At 41.9% G+C, this 14,955-nt stretch overlaps 1 protein-coding gene across 1 annotated transcript in view; it reads right to left on the bottom strand.

Annotated features, from left to right (window-relative positions):
* The window catches only part of PAFAH1B1 (platelet activating factor acetylhydrolase 1b regulatory subunit 1), a 64,964-nt gene extending 56,695 nt beyond the window's left edge, over positions 1 to 8,269 (bottom strand). Inside the window, exon 1 of the mRNA XM_063146843.1 lies at positions 7,831 to 8,269. The gene's annotated coding sequence lies outside the window, so the exon portion shown is untranslated. The remainder of the gene's footprint in view (positions 1 to 7,830) is intronic.
* Positions 8,270 to 14,955: the final 6,686 nt, after the last annotated feature.

Raw genomic sequence — 14,955 nt, forward strand, 5'->3', positions numbered from 1 at the left:
GCATGCTTGCTCAAGAAACATTTATTTAAAATTTTAATTTGAAATGGGAAACTTGATTTAAAATCAGTTATTTAATTGCTCCGATGCAAGCTAATACAATATAAAATTACTATTCTAGCAACACAGAATTTACCGTGTAACTTACATTAGATTCCTAATTGTACATTTGTTTTTAAGGGCAGTATATTGTCAGTGAGCAACCTTAACAGTACCACCAGTTAAACTTCCAACAATACTTTAATTCTCCTCTTACATTAAGCAGAGTTTTGACTAGGTTAGGTGCAACGTGAGTCAAACAATGTCTCATCAACCTTCATTATAAAATACTGTACATTAGCCACTAATGCTTGCCCAGCCTGGATTATTGCACTTATTTACTTCCAAAACTAGAACTTAATGGACTAACTCATCCAATGTTAGTCCATTTAAACCCCACTGTTCTATGCCAATTTATTGAAGGACCAATTAGTCTTCAAATGAAGTGCTATAGAGTAACTAAACTTCCTCTGGCTTGTTTTACAGTTGACAGAAGTGGGATTCCAACTATTAGTGGCCTACGAGGTTACAGGACAGGGCATGTATTTTATTCGGCCTTCTTAATGTCATCTTCTACTTCTCATTAGGACTCACTTGGATCTTAATATACTTTACTCCTATCCATGAACTTAGCCTTGACATTGCCAACATGTCTGCATTTCAGCATTCGTAGGGCAGGGGGTTTAATTATATTTTTAAAAATTATCCTGCCCTCCTCCCAAGGAGTTCAGAGGCATAAATGATGTTCCATCCACCATTCTACCCTCCCAGCCACCCTGTACAATACATTGGACCAGTCATTCCCTTTAGCCTAAGGTCAATCTCATAAAATTTCATGGCTGAACAATGATCTGAACCTGGGACTTGCCATTCAAAGTCCAACACTCTAATTGAGCCAACAGTTTAGCCAAAGGAACAATTATATTTTCAAATAGTGATACTTGCGATCTAAATCTCTGTACTTGTGATCTAAATCTCTGCAGAGGACCAAAGCTTTTTAAATAAAGCTCCTTACAACAGAACTAGAACTAAGGCAAGTAGAAGATTCATAATGTCAGTTGTCAGTGTTCTGAGTTGTACACCATTATTATTACATTTATTTATATCCTGCCTTTTTCCCAGTACTGGGACTCAAAGCAGATAAATGCCTGCTGAAGTCTTAGGCAAGTTTGCTGAACAAAAGTTCCAATGGTGGAGGTGGGGCTTTAATGCCCTACCTAATGTTATGCCCCTCCTAATGAAATGAAAATAAATTATGCAGAACAGTAAATCATTACAAAATAACACAGTAAAGAGAAATTATCATGGAATTCAACTTTCCCTGGGACATAATTTGAATTTCATGGACTCATACATACAGAAAATGTTTCCTCTGGAAACATACAACTGGCAGGGTCAATAGTTTCATGTAACCTTCCATTTCAAAAGCTCCTGCATTAAAATATATCAAATGTTTGTTTTTAAAAAATCAAAAAATTTCTACACCATGAATTGTACCGCAAGTACAATCGAGCATCAAAGCTATAGATAAAAATCTTTACAAGTTAACCACAGAGAAAAAGAGCAGTTTTTACAAGCCTATATATAAGAAAGTATTTCATATAAAAGTTATTATTATTTATTACATTTAGATACCACCCCATAACAGCAGCACTCTAGGTACTTTACAAAGTTATGCCAAACCGTTGGTATCCATATCGAATGGCATTTTTGTCATATCATGCCAAATACATGGCATAGAAATTGAGCTAGGCAAGACAGTGGCTGGGTTCGGACGACACGATAATCAAAGGGGGGAGGAAGGAGGCAACTGTAGGTCAAGTTGATTATTGTGTTGTGGGGGGGACACAATGCACACACAACTGACAGCGTAATACTGTTGGTTATGCTGACTTTTCTCTGGTCTTAAGTGGTACATATTTTAATATGTTGTAAAGCTCATTGCAGGGTTTTTAATATACTATATGTTATTTCACCATTTTAATCAATGGAGAAAAACAACTGGCCACTCCGTTGCTTATCAAATCATCAATTGATTAAGATGTTGTGCGGAGGCTCTCACCCTCCGTCAAGTGCACTATTCCACTGGCCATAGAGTTCTCTGGCAGGAGCGGCCGAAAACACCCAGGCTGCTCCTATACAGTCGGCCGAACTCGCAATGGCTGATGGGATGCAGCCAGGAAGACAGAGGGAGGTTGGAGCACTGGCAGCCCAGAAGGGCGTGGGGACTTTCAGCCATGTGACAGGGGGAAGGGCAACATGTTGTGTGAGAAGTACAAGAGAATAATGCACGGTGAGTGCGTAATTACCCCCTCCGTTGCCTAATATGTCATCTGAACTCAGCCAGTGACTGTCCCAAAAGGAGACGGAAGTGAACAGGGATCAAAAATGTAAACTTAAGAAAACGGTGCAAGAGGTAGTGAATCATAATCAACTTGAGCCCAATTCCTATTCTCTAATAAACCATAACTCACTCTAAGAAGAGTTCAAAGTTCTTACAATCTCAGTTAAGTCTCACTGTGTTCAATGGTGCTTTCTAGTTGGAACAGACTTAGTTCCATCTGCATTATGTGGCATCTATGTGAGATCTTACAGAACTATTCTGAAATAGAAATCAGGGTATCAGACGTCGAACAGCACTTCGTAATGGAAATCAGGTGCAACTTTAACCTACTCACAAAATAAAGCACCTCTACATTGAGTCCTAGACCCTTTTGATTCCTGGGTTATCGTAATGAGAAAATGTATGACATTCTAACCCAAGAGTGAGTATATTAAAAACCCTGCTATGAGCTTCACAACATATTAAAATATGTACCACTTAAGACCAGAGGAAAGTCAGCATAATCAAAAGTAAAACCACAGAACCATGTCAGAAAACTACAAAAACAATTGTCAATGCACCTTGGAGAAGTGGGCGGGGAGGAAGGGAAATTTAACAATTAAGGCATGTGCTGATGTATATGGAAGACAGAACACATGACTGAGTATCATCTAAAGAATGCCAGGTGGAGGACAGGAACAATATATAAATAACTGATACCAGGTATGGAGATAGAAACTTTTCTCCGAATTAATTCCTATTTCTTTCATGTATACATTGTCCTGCTCTGTTAAGCATGAGCATTCAGGGTCAACCCAAATCTCCAAGGTCAATGTGTTTGGCTAATTTAGTGTTCTGGAGTGCTACTGTAGGATGGGCAATATAGCAAACTTAAGCACTCCGTTGTCTGAAGAAATGCAAGAGGCATCGATCAGATCAGAAGGCATTCTGCCACAGAAATTCTACAAATTACATACTGAGCAGTTTAATCCACACCCTACATTGATAAGAATCAAATTATTGTGCTTTGTCTGATACAATCTATGTATTTTCACCCTTGTTAAGAATTGGATTTGCCATGACAAAGATTGAATTTCAATGAGAACACTGCCATCTTTCATTAGATAACTGTAAGGAAGGAGGAAACATCATGTTTACCATTTCATCGAAGTATTTTCCATATCCTTTGTCCTGCATTTTTACTGTGCTCTTTTAAAATGTGTGAAAGAGAATAATTAGCAAACCACTTAAAATGTATCATCTCAACTGAATAACCACGGTGAATTTGATGGGTAACTCTGCCGCTCCTACTGTCTACAAGCTGTATGAACAAATGAAGGCAACAATCCATAATATGGATATTTGAAATGTACTATGTGTATAAATCTCTCAAATAGTCCTATCTAGATCTTTAACTTACAGTAATTTACACAAAATAAGGTCAACAAGTGAAAATCTGTCAGTCTTTGAGAGAAATAATCAGACAAAAAAATGTGTCACTTTCTAACCGTGACTGGTCACTTTACTGATAGACAAATCAAGATCCACCCTGCAGGGGAGGGAGGGGGAAATAAATAAATACAAGAATACTACATTCGCTTGATTTCTGCATCACTAGACTCCTCCCTACAGAACAGCCTTCATTGTTACTGCAATTACTATTCCCTCCACCCTGGCAAAAACACAACGCAGAAGGGAGGGGGTGGTATGAAAAGGGTAATCTAGCCGTTTCACAGCTTCTGCCTTACTCCACCCAGTTTCTCCTCTGCTCAATGGCTGTACTCACCCTCCATAAACATGATCCCACCGAACAGAACACACAAAAAACATCTCTGACAAAACTACGTATCTATGGCAAAAGCTTTTGTTAAAACTGCTTTCTTTGTTCAGCATCTCAATTTATTTCAGGGATATTTAGGACCCTTTTCAATATAGCTGGACGTTTTTTATTTTATAAACCTCTCCCCTTCCCTTGACAGTTTAATGGTGCACAATCATTTAATGAATTATAAATCTGAGAACACAGGTCACTCCACCCCCACTGCACGCACACACTAGTGCTGTGCATAAATGACATTTGCACAGAAGCAAGATGTTAAAGGTTTCAGGGTTGAAAATGAATATGCAAACAGGTTAATGTTCCTAAATATAGGGAGGGGGTACTACTCAGTAGGGGGGTAAGAATGCTGAAGTCATATTAGTAGCTTTCACTAATCAAACACTCACTGGCTAGGAAATCCATTGCGAAATTATTTGACCTGCAACAACCAAGCCCTACTGCAGCATTATCAAGACATTTTTTTAACCAATACTACTAAGGCAAAGGGGGGTGGGACATTACAAAGGCTGACTTCCCCCACCAGTACTCCCCAAATAGCCCATAAAAGTACTAAGTGAGCCACCCCAACTTTTTCATAGAGGTCAACAACACAATAAGACTCCACAAAACTTAACGGTTAAAATAAAAGCTGCATTCTGAACAAGCACCATAATAGGAAATGATTCCTTACCAGCATTTTACCTTCTCACCATTCACCCAAAATGCTTACATTTTTTTTTAAAAAAAGGCAATTCCATCACTAAGCTACCAGCAACTAGGTACTACACCCACATGTGTAGAATCTGATTACCCTACCCTTCATTTCCCACCACATCCTCCTCCCATTTTTGCTGCAGCTCATTTTGAAGGTCTGAGCCACCTCCTATCAAGGATTTTTCTCTTACTCAGTCACTGCAGGGAGATGGGTGGGAAAAGGCCTCTTAACAGGAGACCAGATTAGAGCTGCCAGGCATTTTTTTTTTTTGAGGTCTACAGGTCCCTTGTTTTAGCGACCCAACACCCTAACACACTGCTTTTTTATTCATTTGTTTTACCCAAACTGGTAGGCCACATTGCAAAACAATTATTCTTCTCCTGCCTTTGTGGACAGCAAGAATAAAGACAAGAGGAGTGGGGGGTGGGGATAGGTTCAGCACTACATCCTCTTTCAACCTGACCACTCCATCTTTATCTCCAGGACTTTATTAGGGTCACCATTACTACAACTTCCTCCACCCTTATTTCTTGCTAAGTCACCAGGAGAGAACCACACCAGGGAATGCAGATGGTCAAGTAAGGGAGACAATAATAAAACAGAGGAGAGATGCTGAGAGACAAGGAGCCGAGCATTACAGAGGACCAAGTCTATGGGCTGGGAGACAAAGCTTACAGAAACATTGGGCTAAAAAAATTAACAGGCTATGTGGAGGTGGGAAGTAGGCAGGCGAGATCAAATTATGGCCTGGCAAACTACGGTGCTAGAGCACTGAGTGGAAGATGCAAGGAAATCAAGCTGTGTGACAAGGGACACAGTTTTGAGAAGTGTGGGTCTGGCTATGTGGGGTTTACAGAAAGTTAGAGCAACACAAGCAAGCAGAGAGACTAGGTTCAAGAATAACAATCTCGTAAGGAAAGAATATAGACACATTAGCTTGAGCAAGCTGGGAGTAGGGCTCTCAGCTGTGATGGTGGTATATGCTGGGGAGCAAGAGATGTACTTGCTGTATATTACTGCAGAAAACAGGATTCTAGATGCTAGGAGCTCAAACAGTGGGCTTTAACGGACGGACGGGATGGGAGCAAGAGCTGATCTGGAGAGCAACGTGCCTTAAGCAAGGTAGCATGATGAGGTTTCAGAGTGACAAAGCAGATGCAAGGAGCCATGAGCAGAGATGCAGAGAGAGGTTGTGGGGTGGGGAGGCAAAGGGTACTGATAAATTAGACTCAAAAAGACGGACTGAGGATGGGGAATACAGAAGGAGGGTGAAAGATGACCATTCACTCATCTAGTAAACCAGGAAGAGAAAGGAGATGAAAAGGCATGTATGGAGAAGATGGGAGAAATGCAATGAGGCAGGGTTATAAGGTGGAGATGCTATGGTATAATTCAGGGACTAAAAAAATGAGGAAATGCATCACATCCATCTGGACTGGAGTGAAAAATTGGGGTGTGGGTCTAAGAGAGTAGGTGGAACATTAAAACAGAGGTGCAAGACCATCTCCCCTCCCTCCAATGGAAAATCATGTATAGCCTTTAATGTGGGGTATATCATGTTCACCACTAGAAGAGGATGTAGGAAAAGAAAGCATGTCACCTGAGGTGAGAAGCCATTTATATCCTAGATCTGCAGGCAACATGGAGAGACAAGGGGCAGCTATACCTCCAATTAGACTGCATAGTTTCTACATAGAAACACACATTAAAAAAGGGAAGAGTGGTAGGAAGAAAGAGAGCCTTTTACATACCATTAGAAGGCGAGGAAGGGGTGTGGAAGGTGAGAAACAAGGGGCAGCTTTACCCCCATTACTTACTTAGCCCCTCCCCCATTAAAAGGGATGGGGAGGTAGGATGAAAGAAAGAAAATAATCTTTATCCCATTAGAGAGTAATCTTTCAGAAGGGGGGAAATATAAGGGGGGGGTCATATCCATACATTATGGTAAGATTCAAAGGATAAAAGGAAGTAGATATAATCCAGTTGGGGTGGATACGAGAGGGAAGAAAAGCTGTAAGGATGTGAAATATGTGGGGGCAGCTGTGTGTAGGGGTGGGTGAAGGAAAGACGTGCAGGGACTGTGAATGGGGGGAGAAAGGGGGCTGCTGTGTCAGAGGGAAGAGAATGTGGAGGACAAACGGGGCAAGAGGCTGGGGGAAGAGTGAACGTGTGTGTGTGAGTGGCAGGAGGGAAGATGTATAGGGGTGTCTGTGGGGGGGGGAGTGAAGGGAGGGGAGAAGAGGCTGGATGAGGAAGGAGCGATGTACACGGGGTGGGTGAGTGGAAGAGATGGAGGGTGTCTCTGAATGGGAGAAGAGGCTGAAGAAGGGAAAGCAGATGGGCGGGGGAGAGGAGGCACTGAAGGAAAAGGGAGATGGGAGGGAGAGCCACCACCCTCAAAGCCCCCCATGCCCAGCACCACTTCCCTTGCCAAGGGGAGTAAGGAAAGGGAGGAAAGGAGCCACTAGAGCAGAGGAGGCCAGACAAGAACAGGGGAGTGGGAGGAGGAAAAGAATGCGCGGATGCGTGTGTGGAGAGAGAGATGGGGAAAGAGAGAGAGAGAGAGAGAGGGAGGTGGTGGTGGGGACGCCGCCCCCGACGCCCCCCAGCCGTGATAATGATGCGGCGGGGAGAAGGAAGAGAGGCACCTTCCCCTCCTCCCCTCCTTTCTCTTTCCTCTCCTCCCTCCCTCCTTCTCTCTCTCTCTCTCTCTCCATCAACGGGCGCGGCGGCCATTTTGAGAGCGAGCTGGAAAGAAGCGGGGGGGGGGAGGAGGGAGGCGCCGGCCGCTGCGGCCTACCTTCGCCTCTCTCACCACCACCACCGCCCACGACCTATGTGGGGAACCGCAGTAAGCAGCACCCACCCACCCACCCACCCCGCCCCACACGCGTCCTACCCCCACCGCTGCCCTCAGGACCGAGAAGCCGGCCTTACCCGAGCCTCCGAGGCCGCTCCCATCCACCGGCGCCTGTGTGTGTGTGAGGGGGGGGGGGGGGTCGGTGTGGCGGTTCGTTTGTTTCTCCTTCGTGAGGTAAAACAAAACACAGGAGCTTCGCCACGCCAGAGGAGGGGTCTCGGGCCCCCTCCCCTTTGCCGGCTTGTGTGGAGAAAGAAGATGGTGGAGGGGTGGAGCAAGCGGCGGCGGCGGCGGGGGTGCTGCTGCTGCTGCTGCTGCTGCTTCGTCGTCGGTGCTCCTTCTTCTCTCGGCGGCGACCTCCTTTTCCGCCCCGGTCTTGTCAGTGGCGCCCCGGCCGCCAGGAAGGAAGGAGGAGGAAGAGGAGGAGGAGGAAGGGAGCAGGAGCGAGCAAGGCGAAGGAGGGAGCAGGCTCGGCCCGCTTCAAGCACTGCGCATGTGCGGGGAGGGGAGGGAGCAGGAGCCCGGAGACCATCTTGGGGGAGGCTAAAGCGAGCCGCCTCCCGGCGTGCACTGCGGCTGAGGCGGAGGAGGAGGAGGAGGAGGCCACCACGACCACGACCGCGGCGGCCCGGACTCAACTCCCGGCATGCACCGCGGCCGATTTACCTCAGGCTGCCGCCCGCTAGGCTCGCCCGCCTGTGGCTCCTCGCCCCTCCCCCCCCCCGCCACGAGCTCCCCGTTTATTAGTATTATTAGTATTTATTTCTACATACAGCGAAAGAAAGACATGTCACACGTAGCTACAGGCCGCAAACCATTTTTGTGAACCGCCCAGAGAGCTTCGGCTATTGGGCGGTATAAAAATGTAATAAATAAATAAATAAATAAATAAACAAACACGGATCCTTCCACACACAAAGCTACAATTTACCTCATGTTTCCCTCATTTCCTCCAGTTTGTAGAATATTTAGGTAACTGCCTTTTGGCCCATGTGGCAGCCCCCAAGGCGGCTCACAACAATACATTTTAACAGGTAACCATTATAAAAACACTATTCAAAAACCAGGGATCCTTCCACACACAAAGCTACAATTTACCTCATGTTTCCCTCATTTCCTCCAGTTTGTAGAATATTTAGGTAACCGCCTTTTGGCCCATGTGGCAGCCCCCAAGGCGGCTCACAACAATACATTTTAACAGGTAACCATTATAAAAACACTATTCAAAAACCAGGGATCCTTCCACACACAAAGCTACAATTTACCTCATGTTTCCCTCATTTCCTCCAGTTCTTTTGCTATTTGTAGAAATATTTAGGTAACCGCCTTTTGGCCCATGTGGCGGCCCCCAAGGCGGCTCACAATAATACATTTTAACAGGTAACCATTATAAAAACACTATTAAAAAACCAGGGATCCTTCCACACACAAAGACACAATTTACCTCATGTTTCCCTCATTTCCTCCAGTTCTTTTTACCTGTTTGTAGAAATATTTCAACTTAAATTTAAATTTTACGGTTCTAACTCTGTATTTTAAATCTTACATCAATTTCTGCTGCGTGGTTTTATCCCGGTGGTGCTTTCGATACTGTGTTTTGTATTTGTGTTTTAAACCTGTTGGTTGTTTTATTATGGTTTTTAATTTTTGTGAAAATGAAGGAGGGGAAAAAAACACTATGTGAATCCAATGAAAAAGAAGAGATAGTCTCTAGTGTTGGAAAACAGAAAAGGGTTTTTATTTTTTGTTACATATATCTTCAATCTTTAAAAAATTGTATTGTTGTAAAAGGACTAATTGTATAAAAAGCTCGACGTTTCGGGTGTCCTGATCCATTTTCAGGAGCTTCTGAAACAGAATAACATCCGTGAACCACAGGTCCAAATACCGCAAGCTAAAACAGCTAAATGCAGCATTTTAACGTAAGAACATCTACAGGAGAGAAAGAATGTAAAAAGAGAACCCTGCCCTCTTTTATTTATATTTATTTATTTATTTATTTATTTATTTTATTTATATACCGCCCCATAGCCGAAGCTCTCTGGGCAGTTTACAAAAGTTAAAAACAGTGGACATTAAAAAGTATTCAAAATTTAAAACCATCAAAAATATAAAAACAATATAAAACAACAGTATCCATTTAAACAACAACAGTTGAATTCAACAGTTTATTCCCAAGGGGCACTTAAGGTGTCAGCCATAACTATTTATTGTTATTGGTACACATGGTGCTTTATTTATTTAATAATAATTTTATTTCTTACCCGCCTCTCTGTCCTGATTGAGGCGGGGAACAAGAGTAAGTAAAAAATACATAAAATACTGATTAAAAACATAGTGTACATTGTTAAAACGACCTTAAAAACATCTCAAAAGCATCCTAAATGTATTTATTTATTTAAACCAATTATAAATAAGACCTTTTGGTCAATAACCTTTTGGCCGGGGGTGGGGGGAACGAAGCCGGTGGGATTTGGGGAGGACTCATGGCCAGGGAGGGGGGAGCAGGGAGAAGGTTTTTTTGTCTTTTTAAAGGGCCTTACCTAAGAGCAGGAGCATTCCTGCGTCCCCTTTAAATAAATAAAAAATGGCAGATGCAATGGGGCTTTGCTTCCCCCCCCCCCCCCGTCGCGTCCACGTCTAGCAAGGCGCGACATCCCGTGCTACTTGTAGCACGGGCTCGCCGCTCCTCCTGCCCGGATTAGGCTAGCAAAGCCCTATGATTTGAAATTGGGTTGTTCAGACAAAACTAACCACAGTTTGACTTGGTTCAAACATAATAACAAACTATGGTTAGTTGAAACTGGAAGCAAATGCTTCTGATCTCCGCAGCTGGGCTAGAGCAGAAGTAGAAGGGGAAGCCCCAAAGCCTGAGGCTTGTTCATATTTATTTATTTATTTTATTTATTTATTACACTTTTATACCGTCCAATAGCCGAAGCTCTCTTATATAACACTAAGCTGTGGCTTACTCTTACATCCAATCACAGCCATTAACACAAAATGTTTTGTAAGGCCAAACACAGATCACAGATCATCCTCCTGGATGACAGAATTGATGTTACTGCTCTTGTTTGAGACTTCTGTTTCAATAATTTTTATTATTTCTACAAAAACATGGGGAAAAGGGAAAACAATACAAAAGATACATAACATCACGTACAATACATCTAATAAAAACACATATACATAAGGCCATACTCCATTTGAAGCGATCGTCATGTCAGCCGTGGGCTATCAGTTATTACCTTTTAGCCAGCCCAGAATTATATAAAAAATCACAGATATATAAAATCCACATAAAAACAGATCATTCTTTTGCAACTCTTGTATATACTCTATCAAAGGTTTCCAGTCTGTTGCGAATGAGGTTGTTGATTTTTCTCTTACTAATGCTGAAATTTTTGCCATCTCTGCCAGATCCAACACTTTTAGGAGCCATTCCTCCGTTGTTGGTACTTGGGGTTTTTTCCAGTATTTTGTACATAATAGTCCATCCGCTGTTGTCATATATTGAAATAACAGTCCTTTTTCTTTAAGTTGATCATCCATAAACCCCAGCAAAAATGCTTCAGGATTCATTTTTATATTTATCTTTAAAAAAAAATGCATTAATAAGTGAATTTTAGTCCATTTTTTTTTGCTTTTTTAAATGACCACCACATGTGGTAAAAGGTTCCTTCTTGTTCTTCACATTTCCAACAGCCTCCCAAGATGTATTGTACGTGATGTTATGTATCTTTTCCATTTTCCCCATGTGCTTTGCATTTTGTAGAAAATGATAAAAATTATTGAAACTGGAGAGACTTCTGGGGCCCACTGCTGCACACCTATTCATTGTTGACAGTCTCCCCCCAAATTGTATTAAATATATCTTACTCCATATGTGCCACAGTCACATTCCCTTTCCTATGTAACTCTCATATAGCACTTACAGCACCACAGACTTGCCCAATGAAATGAAAGTTTATAATTTGCCTGGAAGGATCGAGAGTGGGAATCCTCAAGAGAAAGAATATTTTCAAGGTAAGGAAAATCAAGCTTGACGTTACCTCTGATACTAAATATGGGCTAATGACGTGTAAAGAAAAACTGCAGCTCAGTTAAGGATGTGAGGTATGTATCTACTCAGTAGTGTGCTCACATTGTGGAACTTTTTCCCAAGAGAATCTTGCCTGGCTCCCTCATTAAATAAGGCTAAAGCCTTGCTACTTTAGAGGGCATTTGAAAAAAAAAAAGTATAGTTCATTCCTAGTCTCTCTGCTGGGTTTGGCCTTTCACTGCTGTTGATTTTACTATGTTGCTGTTTTATTATATTGTTAAAATTGTTTTCATGTTAAGCTGCGTTATGGTTCCTGAAGGATGGAAAGGCAAGATATAACTATTTTTAAACCAAGCAAATAAATATTTAGGAGATCCCTGGTAAGTTAAAAATCATATACAAATTGATCATTATTTTCCACCTTGCTATGAGGAACTACTTATTCATATGAAATAAGGCCAATATACATTACCATTTTATCTCAATACAGTAATGTCTTAGGGTGACCATGGAAAGATGAACAGGGCTCCAGTATCTTTAACAGTTGTATAGGAAAGCGAATTTCATTGTGTCTTTGTAAATATATTATTATTGTTGTTGAATTTTAAGATGACTTTTTAATAATGTATTAGTTTTAAATGTTTTAATTAGTTCTATGTATTTTATGGTGTTTGCATTTGTGTTGTACCCTGCCTCGATCCAGAGGGAGAGGCAGGTAACAAATAAATATATTATTATGCATGCAGCACCTGATGAAATTCCCTCTTCATCACAGCAGTTAAAGCTGCAAGAGCCCTGCCCTCTTTTATTTATATTTATTTATTATTTATTTATTTTATTTATATAACACCCCATAGCCGAAGCTCTCTGGGCGGTTTACAAAAGTTAAAAACAGTGTCCCACGACTGAAGCACTGCCATGTGCTTACGCAGTAAACACAAACAGCACAATACATGTGACTTTTCAAACTACTCCTACTTTTTCCACAAATACATTCCGCATATGCATTGATATGCGACATTCGACCGTGCTCTAAACATAGCAGATATAGTACAGAGTTTTCATTAATGTGTGCCCCAGAGCAGGAATTGCATTTTTAAAAAAACTGGCACAGCAATGCTTCACAAAGAAATGGGACTCTAGTGTAGATTCTACCATAGAGCAAACACAGTTATTTTAATTAAGTATATGTATGTATGCATATGTGTGTGTGTATTGGAGGATATGCAAATTTTAGAGCATTGTAGCCAAGTACACACTGAGTTCTTTGAATGTAGATGTCAAAAGAAAAGGGGAAGGAGGAGATGCATACATATCTAGGACTAAGTCTCATTGAAAAAGGGCCTTACTTCCAATTAGGCGTACATAGGATTGCACTGTCATTATTATTTTTTCTTGTAAACCAACCACAGGGAGATTTCAATTTGTTCTGTGTCTCTCTATTGTGGTTTGTCTGGATTCTTCTTCTGCTGATTCAGCAGTTCTTTAGTGATTGAGTCTGACTGAAGAATAGACATCTAGATAAAATCAAAAAAGCACCACAGTCGTCATTCATGACCTTCTCCTCAATGTTATCCAATAGCAAGGATGTAAGCAAGTCTCAACATTCCCCGCTGAAATATTCTCAAACAGCCCAATCCTATGCAGGTCTACCTGAGTTCAACCTGCATAGGAAGCTCTTCTCCATGGATCCACCCACCCCTACCATTAGTGATTAGGTGGATTTGACCGGGAAAGGGCCTTTTCAGTGGTGGTGCCCCAGTTGTAGAATGTTTTCCCTAGGGCTACTTGTCTGATTAATCTGACTAAGCGCCAAACTAAGTTTACACTCCTATATACACTTTCCTGAGAGTAAGTCCCATTGTACTCAGTGGGGCTTATGATAAGTAGATGTGCATAGGATTGCGCTGTTAAACATTTCTATTTGCCCAGGCCTTCAACTGATTTGAGAGCTGGTGCTTTTAGTGCTTCTTGCTGATTCAACATGCATTTGTTATGCTTTTATGGATGTTCTATTTCTTGCTTGCAAACCACTCTGGCCATTCCAATTCAAAAGCAAAACAAAAAGATTTACAAGCAAGCATATGCTCTGGTTCTCAATTACAGCGGACCCTTTCCCATTCTTGTAACTTACGACAGAATGTAAACTTCAACTTGTTTTTAAACTGCATTAAGTTTCAGCACACACACACACACACACAAAGATACTGGTACTTGTAATTTTGTGTGGTGCCACAAATACTAAGGTAGATATCCTGTCTCTTTATAGAAATACTAGTGCAAAGCCCTTGTCGCCATAGGCACTAGTAATCTCGCTCCTTTCCTGCTTTTATACCCCTCAATCAACTCATCAAAGAGGTGTTCATGAATAATGCAAGTGTGGCTTACGCATAGTGAATCCCACCTCTGAAATTGCATATGGTGCAGGCCTGCCCCCTCACACATACACAGATTTTCAGCCTCTGTCCCCTTTCCCTGCTGTCAGCAATAGCTTAACCATGCGACTGCCCGTGTTCACACCACACTGATTGGCTGTGCAGGGCTGTCCGTCATCCCACTGGCGGATGTGCAGCAGTGCCTGTTTGGGGAGGAGGAAACTAATTGCTATTGAAGCTCGAGCTTTGAACTTTTCTAACTTTCAAAATTTTCTGCACGTCTACACTGCTCAAGCTTCAGTTTAAAACAAAACTGACCAAAATCAGTCTAGTAGATCTCAAATAATAAGACTTACATGACTGTATTTTTATATGGGTAATTCTTCCAATTTGGGGGGAGGGATGTAGAGAGCAATGAAACTTGAACTGATTATTTACTGCAGACATATTCTTTGGGGTGCAATCCTATTGGATCTGCCCTTGATACTCATAATGTAATAGGGATAAATGCGAAGTTCTACATCTAGGAAATAGAAATCAAATGCACAGTTACAAGATGGGATATACTTGGCTCAGCAATACTACAAACAAGAAGGATCTTGGAATTGTTGTAGATCAGTAGCTGAATATGAGCCAACAGTGCGATATGGCTGCAAGAAAGGCAAATGCTATTTTGGGCTGCATTAATAGAAGTGTAACTTCCAAATCGCATGAGGTACTGGTTCCTCTCTATTCGGCCCTGGTTAGGCCTCATCTAGAGTATTACATCCAGTTCTGGGCTTCAC

The sequence above is a fragment of the Elgaria multicarinata genome, chromosome 22 (assembly GCF_023053635.1).
Source record: "Elgaria multicarinata webbii isolate HBS135686 ecotype San Diego chromosome 22, rElgMul1.1.pri, whole genome shotgun sequence".
Taxonomy (NCBI): Eukaryota; Metazoa; Chordata; class Lepidosauria; order Squamata; family Anguidae; genus Elgaria; species Elgaria multicarinata.